The 16,673-nt window shown below is 42.3% G+C and overlaps 1 long non-coding RNA gene across 1 annotated transcript in view; it reads left to right on the top strand.

The window, feature by feature from the left end:
* LOC118084646 (uncharacterized) overlaps nt 1-16,673 on the top strand; it is a 251,499-nt gene that overhangs the window by 67,002 nt on the left and 167,824 nt on the right. The gene's annotated exons all lie outside the window — the stretch shown is intronic.

The following is a 16,673-nucleotide window of genomic DNA, read 5'->3' as shown; positions in this document are numbered from 1 at the left end:
TTAAGCTGGTAGCTGCCTCAAGTACAAATACTTGATTCACAATGGACAGCAGAGCTAAAAAGTTACAAGCATTTTATGTCATTATTTTCAATGAGTATTTTCAAAGCACATCTATCAATATGGCCATTAACATATATACCACGGTAAAGTAATCTGGATGAGCAAGCTAACATTTGAATGTGTCTGTACATACACTGTTGTTTCTTCCTGGTTTAAAATAGAATTATTTTAATTTGCAATGCATTCCAACTTCTTATATTCCTTCAAATGCTATTTTTACAAATCAGTTTTGAGGTATTGGAGACTCCCTTTAAACTCTCATTTGGTCCATATTTTATATGCTGTTTTGCTTTGAAGGAACTTAAGCCTCAGCAACCCAGGAGCAGGACTTACCAGCTGGTGGTCCAAATAAGGTAAGGTAAGGTAAAGGTAAGGTAAGGATTCAAACCGCCAAGCTTCTGATCGGCAAGCCCAAGAGGCTCAGTGGTTTAGACCACAGTGCCACGTCCGTCCCATCCAAATAATGTAACCTGGGCTAACAGAGTTGCTTTGGTTTGCATGGAAGCCAAGAACAGATGGAGAGTGTGGAAGGACCATAGCTCGGTGGTAAAGCATCTGCCTAAATGGAAAAGGTCCCAGGTTCAATCCCCAGTATCTCCAGGTAGGGCAGGTAACATCCCCCATCTAAAACCCTGGAAAGCCACTGCCAGCCAGTGTAAACAACAGTGAGCTAGATGTACCAATGGTCTGACTTGGTATAAGGCAGCTTTCATTGTTCTTTGAATGGATTGAATACAATATGAAAGAGAAGAGTGGGCAAAGTTTTGTGGAGCACCTTTAAAAATTATGGAGGGGGAATGTCTTACTTCTGTGATGTTTTCATATATTTTACTATAATCCAGTATGGCTGAGTGGCTAGAAAGATGTTGTGTGTTCATGGTTTAAGGTCTAGAGCATTATTGACCAGATGTCCATGAGGCAGACTGAGGCAGCCACCTCAGGTGGCAGAATCCAAGGGCACCCTGGTGGAGCAGTGAGGAGATGTGGATGCAGCAGCTTTTGGGTTCTGTTAAGAACTCCCAGGGCTCTCACGTGAACCTGGAAGCTGCAGTCGGATGACCCCAGTAAGTGAGGCTTCAGTGGGGGCAACGAGGGCGGTTGATGCCCGGCACATAGACAAGACAGCACCTTCCCATTTTGCCTCAGGTGGCCAAACAGAATGGGCCACCCCTGCTGCCCTGTATTTCATATGAATGGTCCATCTAGCCGAGTATTGTCTACATGGACTAGTGGTGACTAGAGTTTCAGTCTCTGCCAGCCCTACCTAGGTATGCCAGGGATGGAACCTGGAACCTGCTTCATGCAAAGCAGATGATCTACCACTACTGAACTTTTGTACAAAACTTACAAGTATATAGTATGTTTTTATTTTGTAAGCTGCTTTGGGACCAATATGTAGTTGAAAGTGGGGTATGTTTTTATTTATTTTTAATTAATTAAGCATTCCAAGTGCTTCACATGTATCCTATAGTATTCAGGTGTGGCTAAGGTGTGGCCCTTGAGATGCTGCTGGACTCCAGTTCCCATGAGCTCCAGGCATCATGGCCAGTGGTTGGGGGAGATGAAAACCATTGTACAGCAACTTGTGGAGGAACACAGGTTAACCACCCACAACCTAGTTGCAGATCATCCAAAAGTGTCCCTGTTTTCCAGGGACAGCCCCGGATTTACAGACGCTGTCCTGGTTTCTGATTTGATCCCAGAATGTCCCATTTTTCCTTTGGCTGTCCCTATTTTCATTGGAAAAAATGCTGGAGGGTATGTAGTTGTAATCTTTATACAACTGTGCAAGTTAAGAGAGTATTATTGTCCGTCCGTCGCTATTAGGAAATCGGGGATTGAGGGAATAAGAGATGACTTGCTGAATTCAATGCAGAGACAAGATTCAAGCGAGGGACTTCCTGATTTATATCTCAGTCCCTTAGCCACAACTCTCACTGCCCACCTTTGTAAAAAGTACATTTGAACTTGACTATGAACAGTTAAAGAAGGACTCAATCATTTGCCTCTTGTGATTTCCTTCTTAGTTGCTTCTGGGCCAGTTTAATTTTATGAAATGGCTGACTGCCCAAGGTTACTGTGATTAAACCGCACAATCACATTCCACAGTAGAGACAGGCCAGTGAGAGGGGAAGAGGGCAATAAAGATCTACCCCAAGATTACATTCATCTTTTGGGATCCAGTACCCAAACATTTGTGAAACTCTCTCATTCTCACCTCATAAAGCCTTGTTACTATACACAATGTTTTAGAACATGGTTTCTCCTACACATAAATGCATGAATAAGTTGTATTCTATACATGTGAACAGAGAAACAAGCGTCTCATTACAAGTGTAAGATGAAGTGTGTGGACTTCCAGACAATTCATCAGCTCATGGAAGGGTATATCGAAGGGTCAACTTACATTTTATATAAATCACATAATTAGCAACTGTACGGTTGTTGTTTTTCTTTGTTAAATAGCAGCCACAGTGTGAGTTCTCAGGATTGGGGCCTTGGTGTGAGCAGTGTTCCCCCACTCACTATTTAGCGCAAAAAACCCCCAACCTAATTCACAATTGTTAATTATGTGCTGATTGCATGCTTAATATTTTGTTTGGCTCTAAGGCTGCAGTCCTATGCACATTAACCTGGCACAGGCAGACTTTGAGCTCTCAAATTTCAGCGGTGCCCTGTGTTATGCTAAAATCCAGTGTCCTCATCCCCCACCTCCCACGCTCTACTCTACCATACCAGTTGCACCACCCTAAAACCGCCTCTGAAGCTGAGGATAAGACCCACTGAACATAGTACTTATATCTGAGTGAACATGCACAGGATCAGACAATGTGTGCATCCTTCTAAAGTCCAGGAAAGAAAGAAAAACCTAGAGCATAAATTAGACATAAGAAATGTCATTCATTAACTGCGTTCAGGCATAACATGAAATATTGGTTTGTTTAGCTAAACCATGGTTTACTTAGCGTATGGGTTCAACCCTACCTGTAAGGTATGGTTGTTTGGGGCCAACAAAATGAGATCTGAAACCACAGTTAATTCTAACTATGACCTGTTGTTTTCTCTAAATTCACAGACCAATTGCAAACCACAGTTAGAGGTGCCACTGCACTGCCTGATAATAATGCTGCATCTGGGAGGTGGGAGCTAAGAATTTAGGTGAGAAGCTAAATCAGACAAGCAGTTCAAATCCGTGCTTTGCCTCCTGTCCTTCCAGAAACTCAAACTGTGTTGTGGGTTTTTAAGGATGGGTAGCATAAGCCATGGTTTGAGATCTGAAGCCAGCTTTTGTTAGCCAATATAAATAGCAATGGAATGAATTGCATAAAAGTGTAGGGCAGGGAATTGTAGCTCACAGGGCCAAACCCTGGTAACTCTTTCCTCCCAATGCCAATAGCAGCTTCAAAGGAGCAATGTACACCACTGTACGGGAGTCAAGGGTTAAATTCCACCTTCCTGCTTGCTGGAATGTTAAATCCAGGTAATATCAGCATCCTCAGATGCATTACATCTAGTTTGTCCCAGAGTCATCAGGATGAGAAAGAAATTGACCAACACACACTCAATTAGCAGCACAGAGATCTAAAAAGTGGTTTACCTTTGAGTGCACACTTTTTAAAAGACAGCATAATGAGATACAAACTTTTGCAGTGGTATCTTTGTATGTATGTGTTTCAGAGAGAATGCAGATGAAGTTAAAGATTATAATATTGTTGTTTTCCAACAAAATTTCAGACTTGCAGGGAACCAAGACACTGGCTGGGTGCCTGATAGGCACCCATTTTGGCTTCAAAAGGCACACTGTGTAGCAAAGCAGTTAAAATGATAATTATAAAACTGGAGACTGTTGTTGTGTTGTTGTTGTTGTTGTTTAGTCGTTTAGTCGTGTCCGACTCTTCGTGACCCCATGGACTATAGCACGCCAGGCACTCCTGTCTCGCACTGCCTCCCGCAGTTTGGTCAAACTCATGTTCGTAGCTTCGAGAACACTGTCCAACCATCTTGTCCTCTGTCGTCCCCTTCTCCTAGTGCCCTCAATCTTTCCCAACATCAGGGTCTTTTCCAAGGATTCTTCTCTTCTCATGAGGTGGCCAAAGTATTGGAGCCTCAGCTTCACGATCTGTCCTTCCAGGGAGCACTCAGGGCTGATTTCCTTAAGAATGGATAGGTTTGGTCTTCTTGCAGTCCATGGGACTCTCAAGAGTCTCCTCCAGCACCATAATTCAAAAGCATCAATTCTTCGGCGATCAGCCTTCTTTATGGTCCAACTCTCACTTCCATACATCACTACTGGGAAAACCATAGCTTTAACTATACGGACCTTTGTCGGCAAGGTGATGTCTCTGCTTTTTAAGATGCTGTCTAGGTTTGTCATTGCTTTTCTCCCAAGAAGCAGGCGTCTTTTAATTTCGTGACTGCTGTCACCATCTGCAGTGATCAAGGAGCCCAAGAAAGTAAAATCTCTCACTGCCTCCATTTCTTCCCCTTCTATTTGCCAGGAGGTGATGGGACCAGTGGCCATGATCTTGGTTTTTTTGATGTTGAGCTTCAGACCATATTTTGCGCTCTCCTCTTTCACCCTCATTAAAAGGTTCTTTAATTCCTCCTCGCTTTCTGCCATTAAGGTTGTGTCATCTGCATATCTGAGGTTGTTGATATTTCTTCCAGCAATCTTAATTCCGGCTTGGGATTCATCTAGTCCAGCCTTTCGCATGATGAATTCTGCATATAAGTTAAATAAGCAGGGAGACAATATACAACCTTGTCGTACTCCTTTCCCAATTTTGAACCAATCAGTTGTTCCATATCCAGTTCTAACTGTAGCTTCTTGTCCCACATAGAGATTTCTCAGGAGACAGATGAGGTGATCAGGCACTCCCATTTCTTTAAGAACTTGCCATAGTTTGCTGTGGTCGACACAGTCAAAGGCTTTTGCATAGTCAATGAAGCAGAAGTAGACGTTTTTCTGGAACTCTCTAGCTTTCTCCATAATCCAGCGCATGTTTGCTATTTGGTCTCTGGTTCCTCTGCCCCTTCGAAATCCAGCTTGCACTTCTGGGAGTTCTCGGTCCACATACTGCCTAAGCCTGCCTTGTAGAATTTTAAGCATAACCTTGCTAGCGTGTGAAATGAGCGCAATTGTGCGGTAGTTGGAGCATTCTTTGGCACTGCCCTTCTTTGGAATCGGGATGTAGACTGATCTTCTCCAATCCTCTGGCCATTGCTGAGTTTTCCAAACTTGCTGGCATATTGGGTGTAGCACCTTAACAGCATCATCTTTTAAAATTTTAAACAGTTCAGCTGGAATATCATCACTTCCACTGGCCTTGTTATTAGCAATGCTTTCTAAGGCCCATTTGACTTCACTCTCCAGGATGTCTGGCTCAAGGCCAGCAACCACACTACCTGAGGTGTACGAGACCTCCATATCTTTCTGGTATAATTCCTCTGTGTATTCTTGCCACCTCTTCTTGATGTCTTCTGCTTCTGTTAGGTCCTTACCACTTTTGTCCTTGATTATGGTAATCTTTGTACGAAATGTTCCTTTCATATCTCCAATTTTCTTGAACAGATCTCTGGTTTTCCCCATTCTATTGTTTTCCTCTATTTCTTTGCATTGCTCATTTAAGAAGACCCTCTTGTCTCTCCTTGCTGTTTTTTGGAAATCTGCATTCAGTTTCCTGTATCTTTCCCTATCTCCCTTGCATTTTGCTTGCCTCCTCTCCTCCGCTATTTGTAAGGCCTCGTTGGACAGCCATTTTGCTTTCTTGCATTTCCTTTTCCTTGGGATGGTTTTCGTTGCTGCCTCCTGTATAATGTTACGAGCCTCCATCCATAGTTCTTCAGGCACTCTGTCCACCAAATCTAAATCCTTAAACCTGTTCCTCACTTCCACTGTGTATTCATAAGGGATTTGATTCAGATTGTATCTTACTGGCCCAGTGGTTTTTCCTACTTTCTTCAGTTTAAGCTGGAATTTTGCTATAAGAAGCTGATGATCTGAGTTACAGTCAGCTCCAGGTCTTGTTTTTGCTGACTGTATAGAGCTTCTCCATCTTTGGCTGCAGAGAATATAATCAATCTGATTTCGATGCTGTCCATTTGGTGATATCCATGTGTAGAGTCGTCTCTTGTGTTGTTGGAATAGAGTGTTTGTGATGACCAGCTTGTTCTCTTGACAGAACTCTATTAGCCTTTGCCCTGCTTCATTTTGAACTCCAAGGCCAAACTTGCCAGTTGTTCCTTTTATCTCTTGATTCCCTACTTTAGCATTCCAGTCCCCTGTAATGAGAAGAACATCCTTCTTTGGTGTCATTTCTAGAAGGTGTTGTAGGTCTTCATAGAATTGGTCAATTTCATTTTCTTCAGCACTGGTAGTTGGTGCATAAACTTGGATTACTGTGATGTTAAAAGGTCTGCCTTGGATTCGTATCGAGATCATTCTGTCATTTTTGAGATTGCATCCCATTACAGCTTTTGCCACTCTTTTGTTGACTATGAGGGCCACTCCATTTCTGCTACAGGATTCTTGCCCACAGTAGTAGATATGATAGTCATCCGAACTGAATTCGCCCATTCCCTTCCATTTTAGTTCACTGATGCCCAGGATGTCGATATTTATTCTTGTCATCTCATTTTTGACCACATCCAGCTTACCTCCACTCATGGTTCTTACATTCCAGGTTCCTATGCAATATTTTTCTTTACAGCATCGGACTTTCCTTTCGCTTCCAGGCATATCCGCAACTGAGCGTCCTTTCGGCTTTGGCCCAGCCGCTTCATCAGCTCTGAATCTACTTGTACTTGTCCTCCGCTCTTCCTCAGTAGCATGTTGGACGCCTTCCGACCTGAGGGGCTCATCTTCCAGCGTCATAACTTTTATATGCCTGTTGTCTTTGTCCATGGAGTTTTCTTGGCAGGGATACTGGAGTGGCTTGCCAGTTCCTTCTCCAGGTGGATCACGTTTAGTCAAAACTCTCCACTATGACCTGTCCATCTTGGGTGGCCCTGCATGGCATAGCTCATAGCTTCTCTGAGTTATTCAAGCCCCTTCGCCACGACAAGGCATTGATCCATGAAGGGGAAACTGGAGACTACAAAGATCTTTTCTTTGAGGATACAAAGCTCAGGCACGCTGAAGAGAGTGCAAGGCTATCAAATATCAAAGAGATCTTCTCTCAGCTAACTATGGAGGAAGCACCCCAGTGTCACCAAGTGTTGTGCTGAACCGGGGTCATGTAGACCCCCACAGTCAGCGCTGCAGAAACCCTTTTGCTTATACATCCACTCCCCCCTCCCCGCTTTCCAGACATGACACAGAAGGTATTGTGGCTTACCTTCTGCAAACAAACAAAGGACAAATCCTTCAATAGGAATGTTTATATACGTGGAAATGGTAGCAAATTAAGAACAAAAGCTTTTCATACCCTTTAAAATGCATGTACAGTACCTGGTTAACCTCCAAAACCAAAGTGTTGCAGCCAATTCAGGCTACTCAACGCACTGAGCTCTGTGACATTCCAGAGTCAGTTCCCTTGTGGGGAGAGATGAATGGAAACTTGCACCACAATCCAAACCCAAGAGGCATCTTGGGCTTTCGAGATGAGCCCTGGCATAAATCCCAGAACCTGGCTCAGCGGACAGTACATACACCAGCATAAGTCACCCAAATAGGGCATTTTGGGTATATGGCAGGGGCAGGCAGAACAAGGAGGCAGTTTCACCTATTCCAAACCCCTTTCACATGACCCTAGCAACCCAGAGGAACTTAGCCAGCAAAACAATTGGCTGCACAGAGTTTGGAACAGGGATAACATTATCTGGTTTAAGTTACACCAGCTTTCTGTCATTAGGATTGCTCCATGGGATGGTTGCTCCTCACACATGTGAGGCTTTTTTGCAAGTTTTCTCATGACATTGCAGACATCAAAATGTCAACTTGTATTTCCCCCTCATTTAAATCTATATTTACCCTTTGGGGAGACGATCTCTGGAGGATCTCATGTGCTTTGAATGTATGGTGTGGATGTGACTTAATTTTTTCAGCGCACCACACCCACGTGTACGCACACACATCTCCAGATATTTTCCTGCAACTACTACTCAAGGAATATGTCACTTCTCCTTTCACCAACATCTAGCATGAGTCATCCATGAAAATGAATTACTTTCTGGCACATAACATTCATTACTCTGTTTTGACTGCCTCAGAGACTTATTTTACACCCGTATTGTAAAGAACTAGACTGATAACATTTTCTCCTCACTGCAAAAATAATGTCTGAAGACTGGTTGCTACTGACTGTGTGGGCTTATCAACACACTTACCTTTTGCCCTACTCTTTCCAGGCATGGGTCCACACTTAAAAGCTCTGTGTCCGAGTGCTTGGAGTTTTTTGGGTTGTTTTTTTTGTCTCAGAGCTTTTCCTGCAAAAAATCCTCTCTTAATGCTCAGTTGCAGCAAATGTTATTATAGGTTTTCCGTGGATTGCTGTTTGTTCCAGCTGAACATTAAAGAGTGGGGTTTTTTTGTGGGGAAAGCTCCAGAGCAAAAGAAGAGTGTGCTGGGACATGCAGTTTCAAAGCACAGACCATGCTTGGAAAGGGACATGTGGATAAGCCTTGTGTGTTGCATTGCTCCTTGTTTTCTGTATGTTCAGAAGCAGCTGCAAATATCTCTCTAAGGAGCAGAAAAGACTTGCTAGAAGCACATAAAAATGTTGTTTGATGTTTAGTTGGAAAGACTGGGAAGCGGTTGTTTTGGGTGTAACAGAAGGCCAGAAAATTGTTGTTGTTTTTAAGTATTGTTGTATTTTTACTGCCAGACAAGAGGAGATGCATTTGTAGGATTTTCTGCCTCAGGTTGACAAAATAACTTGACTGTGCGCCATGACTTGGGGGGGGGGGGGTGGAGAGTCCCATTTGCTCTTCCACCTCAGGACAAGTGCACAGGCTGGAAGCATCTGCTGTGACAAGTTAAACTATATAACAGCAAGAGGCCTTTGGTATGCATATTTATAGAGTGTGGTCATGTCTCTAACTTTACATTTATAGGCAGAGCAACCCTGATGCGGGTATTTCAGCAGTATTCTGAAAAATCAATAATGCATCTTTGCTGGCAAAAGCCACACAACTGCTAGGTTCTGCAGCCTGTTCTGACAGAATATCTAGGCCACCAACTGGGCCGTAAATAGAAAATTGTTTTAATTTCCCCCCTTCATTTTTAGCTGTTTCAACACATCCTGTTTATGGGGCTTTTAAAAAATCATTTTTGCCCAGCAACATATTTGACAAAAACCTCTTTCTGGCTTCCAAACAACCTATTGAACACAATCTGTTGTTGAATCTGTAATCTCTTTTATAAGGTAAAGGTAAAGGGACCCCTGACCATTACGTCCAGTCGTGACTGACTCTGGGGTTGCGCGCTCATCTCGCATTATTGGCCGAGGGAGCCGGCGTATAGCTTCCAGGTCACGTGGCCAGCATGACAAAGCCGCTTCTGGCAAACCAGAGCAGCACATGGAAACGCCGTTTACCTTCCCGCTGTAGCGGTTCCTATTTATCTACTTGCATTTTGACGTGCTTTCGAACTGCTAGGTTGGCAGGAGCTGGGACCAAGCAACGGGAGCTCACCCCGTCACAGGGATTCGAACCGCCGACCTTCGGATCAGCAAGCCCTAGGCTCAGTGGTTTAACCACAGCGCCACCTGGGTCCCTTAATCTCTTTTATAGCTCTCAATATATTTCTCTCTCATAGTAAAACAGTAAACAAAGAACAATTAAATTATGCCAGAGTGGTGAGCCTATCAGATACAGTACTCAGAAATGACCCCATTTGCTTAGGCTGCACAGACACCATCTATTTAAAGCACATAAGTGTCTCCCAAACACTCCTGGGAACTGCAGTTTGTTAAGAATGCCAGGAACCTTAGCTCTGTGAGTGGTGAACTACAGTTCCCAGAATTCTTTGGGGAAGCCGCGTTCTTTAAATGTGCTTCACTTTTTATTTCTCCAAACACAGCCTGGTTTTTGCAAACTTTTAATACCTCATCAATAACAGTTCCCAATCCCTATACAGTAGTTGCATAAAGAAAGGCTGTTTCTGAATTATTCAAAACTGCCTGTAATAAATATTGCAAACAAACAAACAAACAAACAGCTGAACCCCCATGGAGTGCCAAATATCTAGTCCAGGCATCCCCAAACTTCGGCCCTCCAGATGTTTTGGCCTACAACTCCCATGATCCCTAGCTAACAGGACCAGTGGTCGGGGAAGATGGGAATTGTAGTCCAAAACATCTAGAGGGCCAAAGTTTGGGGATGCCTGACCTAGTCTCTATCCTGGTGGAGCAGGCTCTGGAATACTTTTCACAGGTAGAGTTGAAGCTGTCTGAAGCAGTGAGAAAGAACAGTAGAAGGAGAAACAGGAACTGCAGAGACAGGCAAAGGAGCGAAATGTTGATTTTGTATATTGAACTTAGTTTACGGAGGCCACTTATGCATAGTCAAAAGAAGTGGAAATGCACACTAAAAAAATAGGGAAAGGGTTTGTATAAAATGTGCATCTGCTTTTATATATGCACCAGTACAAATTTTGAACTTGTATGGTGGTTAGAGTGCTGGACTAGGATCTGGGAGACCCAGGGTTCAAATATCCACTCATGAAGCTCACTGGGTGACCCTAAGCCAGGCATCCCCAAATTTTGGCCCTCCAGATGTTTTGGCCTACAACTCCCATGATCCCTAGGTAACAGGACCAGTGGTCGGGGAAAATGGGAATTGTAGTCCAAAACATCCAGAGGGCCAAAGTTTGGGGATGCCTGCCCTAAGCCAATCGCTGCCTCTCAGTCTAACCTACCTCACAGGGTTGATGTGATAATAAACATGGGGAGGGGGATAACAGTGTACACTGCCTTAAGCTCCTTCAAGGAAAGGTGGGATATAACTAGAATAATAAAGAAAATTAAGGACTTGCAAAGTATCTCCTCATATGAGGAAGATTGTGAACAGGTGACCTGTGTCTGCTGAGTCTGCTCTCCACCTGCTAAGTGTCATGGGCCAGGAGTCAGCTTTGCCTGTTGAACAGCAGCCTGAAGGGGGAGAAGGCGGAGTGACTCCACCTGCGGCTGATCAGCCTTCAAGGACACAGAGGAGAAGGAGCTGATGAGAACCAGCTGGCTTCAGCCTTCTTAAGCACAGATTCCAGCAGCAGTCAGATGCTGGTAACAATGTTTGTAGTTCCTGCTGGCCTACCTTGCTGCTTCCTGCTCATCTTGACCCCTGACCACATGATCATTGGATTACCTAACCCCTGGACCATTGGACCATGTGGGATGCTGTTTGCCCAACTCTAGGACTCCACCTGATTTCAGATGTTGACTCTGCCTCCAGGCAAGCACATTTCAGAGACTCTTCTGGTTGGCTAGCCTCCAATCCATGGAGCTCTGCACGTTGTGGCTTAGCAATGAGACTACAACACCAACACTTAATGGTAAGCTTCAAGGCCCCCTTATTTTTAAACAAGACTGATTCTTCACAGCTTCCTAAATAAATAGCACCTTCAAAAAAAGTGTTGTAAAATAAGACCCATGGCCACCCTACTCAAGTGAGAGCCTTTCCTTTTCAATAGGAGGGGTAGGCCCTGCCCTATTCTGGAAGAGTGGTGTTTAGACTTGGCCTACCTGATGTTTCCCTTGAATTAATGCCTGTCACAGTCACTTTGGTGCAATACCCTGAGCTGACTATTCATAGCTCTGTGGTCTTCTTAAAGGCTTTCTGAAGAGGGCAAGCTAGAGGTAGGGGTGGGTGGCCCTGTTAAACCTTTTCCTTTATAAACATCCACACAGAGAGATGCAATATCTTACAAATGGGCTCAAATGATGCAGGAACCTATATCAAAGGATGTTGCAATGAGGCTGGCTACAACAATAGGAAAAAACAGTTTAATGGGGCTATTTAATAATTTGTTAACAGCAGCTGGTTGAAAGATTCAGGAGGACAATCTGATTGGAGCCGCTACTACTAAACTGGTTTAAACATGTCACATTGTGGATCAGTGTATTTGTATTAATTTTGTTGTGTATTTCTAGCAACAGTAACAAATCAGGTAAGTAGCCGTGTTGGTCTGACGCAGTCAAAACAAAATAAAAAAAATCCTTCCAGTAGCACCTTAGAGACCAACTAAGTTTGTCATAGGTATGAGCTTTCACTTCTTCAGATACACTGAAACAGAAGTAACCAATCAGTTTGGTAACTTTGTAAATGGCCCTTTTAAAAATTGCTTTTAAAATCCCACCTGAGTTTTTCCTCCCAGATTAGGCAGGGAAATATAAATGCAAAATGTTAAAATGCTTTTTAAAGGAAGCAGATGTTTCATTCTAACTCATCACAGCCTTTCATTCTACACTTTTCTGAGGACTTGGAATATGTTGCATATTTGATGTAACTTCTGTCAAGTATAGCGCTATCTGTGCCATGTTTCTAAAACTGTGGTTGTGAAATAGCAGCTCCCAGGGTGAATCCCAGAAGTGCTGTTGGATTGTTAAATTAAGACATTCTTTCCATCCTCCCATCTCGGAGTCTTTAAAAATGGTTCAAAATGATCATTGGGTGAAATGCAGTTTTGGATGGATTTTGAACAGAATAACAGTCCAAAGGAGGAGCACACTGTCCCTCTCCAATCCTTGTCTACTTGAAACTTGGTTTCAGAGGCTACCTTCCGTTAAAAAGAGTGAAAGAAATAATATATATGGCTGAGTGTAACATGTAGTTTAGTACTCTTAGGATGCAGTTTGCAATGTGATTGTAGAAACAGTTTGGACTTGGGTTTCTGCCAGAACACCAGAGACTTAGAGAATAGCCTTCTGTTTAGAAAAAAAAACCTCTCTAAGGATCTTGCTTACTAAACCGTTAAACCTTAAAAGAATGGAAAAACTGAATCAGCAGCTATAAGTGGCCGTGTGCTTTCACAGATAAGGCTAGGATGTTTACCTTTTTATGTCTTAATATATTTAACAGACTCACCTAGTCTATTTTTGTGTATTTTATGAAGCTAGTTAAATGTAATGTTTATGAGAAGTTGGATTGCGCCTAGCTTGTGCCAAATTTTAATTCACCATTCCTGTACAGAGATGATATCTGTGGAATGGGAAATTTGCAGTCTGCAACTAATTTAACTGGAGGGCCACTTCAAACATGGGTGGTAGGTCAATCACACCAAAAGGATGAGAAAACCTAGGTCCCTTTAGATGATGATGATGATGACGATGATGATGACGATGATGATGATGATGATGATGATGATGGAATCCGACTCCCATCAGCCCCAGCCAGGATGTCCTATGGTCAGGGATTATGGGAGTTGTAGTCTAACAACAATATCTACCGTAACTATTCCTGTCACAAGTAGGCTAATTGCAAGTTCTACAGCTACAGTCACTGCCACCATTTTTTCCATGCTGCCATTCACAATTAATCCTGGTTGTTAGCTGTGAGCCAGATGCTGTTTTGAGAACTTCATATTGTACAGAGCTAAAAACTGCAGACCTTTCATAAATACAGCTTTGAATGTCATATTTGACACAAATGTGTATTTTTGGCATTGAAAAGGTAATGAGTCTCAGTCTAAGAAGAATTAAAATTGCTGTGAGGAATATGCCTAAACATTAGGAACTTCTTCCTTGAAGGCAGACTAAATGTGGCCCCTCTTAGACTTTGCCCTGTGCAGGGTAGTCCCTGATTCTATATTCTAGGAGAGCATCTCATCCCAGTGAGGCTGAGTACCGACAATGGACCTCAATTTTAAAAAATTGAAACTATGAGGCAATTGAAAATGTAAATAACACATCCAAACCAATACATCTGATAGCCTTCTTGAAATATGTATTTTACAATAACTAAGCACAGGACAGATAACAGTTGTTTGGCTGTGCTGGCACTTGTATACAAGTTTATATCACTTTTAAAAAATAGATTGCTACTGCACAGACCATCCTCGGAGACTTGCTGGTGCTCTGGACATTCCAAAATAAACACAGAGAAAGAGGAAGAATTTTTCTGAGGCTTTAGACAACCCTATCTTTCCCAGCCAATGTTGTAGATTCCCTGTGGACATAATGCCTTTTCAAGAAAGTCTGAAACTTTGGACTTCTGTTACTCAAGATAACCAAATGCCAGGCTTAAAAATACATCAGGAAACACTGAAAAGGGGAAACCCACAAACATATAAAATAGCCTGCTCCCTTGTTTCGGGGGAGAAACACACAAAAAAATGCCTATAATGCTTATTCAAGATGGATATTTAATTAGATTTCATCTGAAAACAACAACTACTAAAGTCCTTACATTGAGAACAAGGCAATATAAGCTACAGTATTTCCACATTTGATTGTTCCTGCAGAATTTAGGTACAGTATCTCATAGTTTCTGTGTTGTTTAAGTGGCAGTCCTAAAGAAACTCAAATTTCTAGAGGCAGTCCTAAAGAAACCCTTTGAAATGAATGGGGACTTTAAAACAAACACTATTAGAACTAGGTTGCAAGGATGAAATCTTAAGTATGTTTATTTAGAAATGAATCCAACGAGCTATAAATAGCAGACATTCTGCAATTCTCCAGCAGGAATACTTATGGATAACTGGTTATAATAAGCCTCCATTCATCAAATGCATAAATAAAACCACATTGGTTTTTAAATACCCATCTGATTGTACACTCATTGGTTGACTAGGAGGAGCAGGAAGACATAGTTTTTATTTTCCCAATTTTGTGGTAAAAAAACACACACAGTAGTGCCGCATTAATTGCAGAAGATGCTTCCATCACTAAGGTTACTGAGAAAATGTTACCAAGACTACTGAAAGCAGAGTTTCGTAGGTGTAGTATCATTAGTGGTTCAGGTCCACGGAGCAGCCAGTCATTGTCCCAGAGAGTGAGTCAGAAGCTTAGCAGCCTGTTATCCTGTGAATGGCTGTGAACTGAGAGCTTGTGCGTATGATAGAAATGAATGGCAAATACTCAAGTGTCTTTCAAAAAGCACTTTAACGATATATTACTTCAGAGTCAGATGCTTCACCAGGATCAAACTACAGTAGATGTGTAATGCATGCAGTTTGTGGGGTATTGATTTTGTTTGTTACTATGTTCTGTATTTTTTTTTATGTTGTAAACCACTCTGTGATGCCCAGATGAATGGTGATATAGAAATGTAATAAATAAATAAATAAATAAACAAATAAATAAATAAATAATACATTAACAGGTGTGCCAGCTGAGCTGAATCTCCAACTGAGCTGGAATGAGGGGCTTGAGTCGGCATAGCCAGAGATTTGTCTATTCTAACCCCCAACCCATCATGCCAACGGCCCTTAGGCTCCATGCAGAAATTCTGCCTTGTGAACTAGCATTTCCTGTGCTGTCTGCTGCATTCTTGCCATTCTCAATGGATACATTTGTAAATATATCGCCCTTTAAGCAAGATACCTTTCCTTGATCCTAGCAGTGTGATTCATGAGCAGAAGTAGGCTTCCATGTAGGAATCTTCTGAATTAGCTCTTGCATGCCCAACGTTGACAGGTATGTACAGGTATGTTGACAGGTATGTTACTCAATACCTAGGGTCATGGTTCTCCTTGTCAGATTGGCACTGCATGGCATCGGTTCCGTCAGCAACAGCACTGTCCCACTTCTCCTTGTTTTCCATGCTGAAAATGCTGACATCCTGCTTGGAGACAGTTCTGTAGTAAAGAGAAGGCACTCTTTCTTATGCCCTTCAGTAGTTACATCTGCTGCTAATAATTCTTCTTCTACCTTGTTTTATGTATGCTTCCTAGTTGAATTTATAAGGTTTTATAACAACTACCAGGACTGAAGATAAACTTGTCAACTGAGATAGAGTGGTTCTCCTCTAGATCTCAGAGTTTACTTAATATACTTTTTCTCATTCAGATTTGATCCAATCTCTGCTTTTGAATAGAACACCATGTGATAAATTGTCAGATATCTCTCTTGGGGTTTACCGCCCACACTTTTCTCTGTGGGAGGAGGGAACCCATCTGGCACCGAGAAATTCAGAGCCACCAAGAAATCAGCATCATCTTATCAGATGGTTGTGTGAAAATTTTTGGGTGCAGAACAGATCATTCCCAAGTAAAATTAATTTCTCTCCCATTGTTCACTGATCATATACTTTAAAAAAAAACAACAAGGAGTCTTGTGGCACATTAAGGATTAACTAATTTAAGATGGTTTTTGTAGACCACAGTTCACTTCACTGAGATGCCTCAGTACACACACACACACACCACCACCACGACTGTGAAATCAGAAGACAAGGAAATGCAAAAGACAGAATGGTACTATATCAAAGCTGAAATGAAAGTCAAATCATTACAGTGGCTATTCAGAAAGCGGGTGGTGCTGTAGGTTAAACCGCAGAGCCTGGGGCTTACCGATCACACTGGAGATTTCCTTTTGACTTCCTTTTTCCAAAATGATCAGTAACAGAGTATCTGTAATGTTTGCATTTCATTTCCCTGTGACCTCACTGCTTACAATTCCTTTACCCCAAACATGTGCACTATATTGCTGAAATTTAGGGTAATGCCTCATACATCT

This window comes from Zootoca vivipara, chromosome 4 (assembly GCF_965207765.1).
Source record: "Zootoca vivipara chromosome 4, rZooViv2.hap1.1, whole genome shotgun sequence".
Classification (NCBI taxonomy): Eukaryota; Metazoa; Chordata; class Lepidosauria; order Squamata; family Lacertidae; genus Zootoca; species Zootoca vivipara.
Note: the sequence above shows the minus strand (reverse complement) of the source record. Positions and strands in the feature narration are given on the sequence as shown.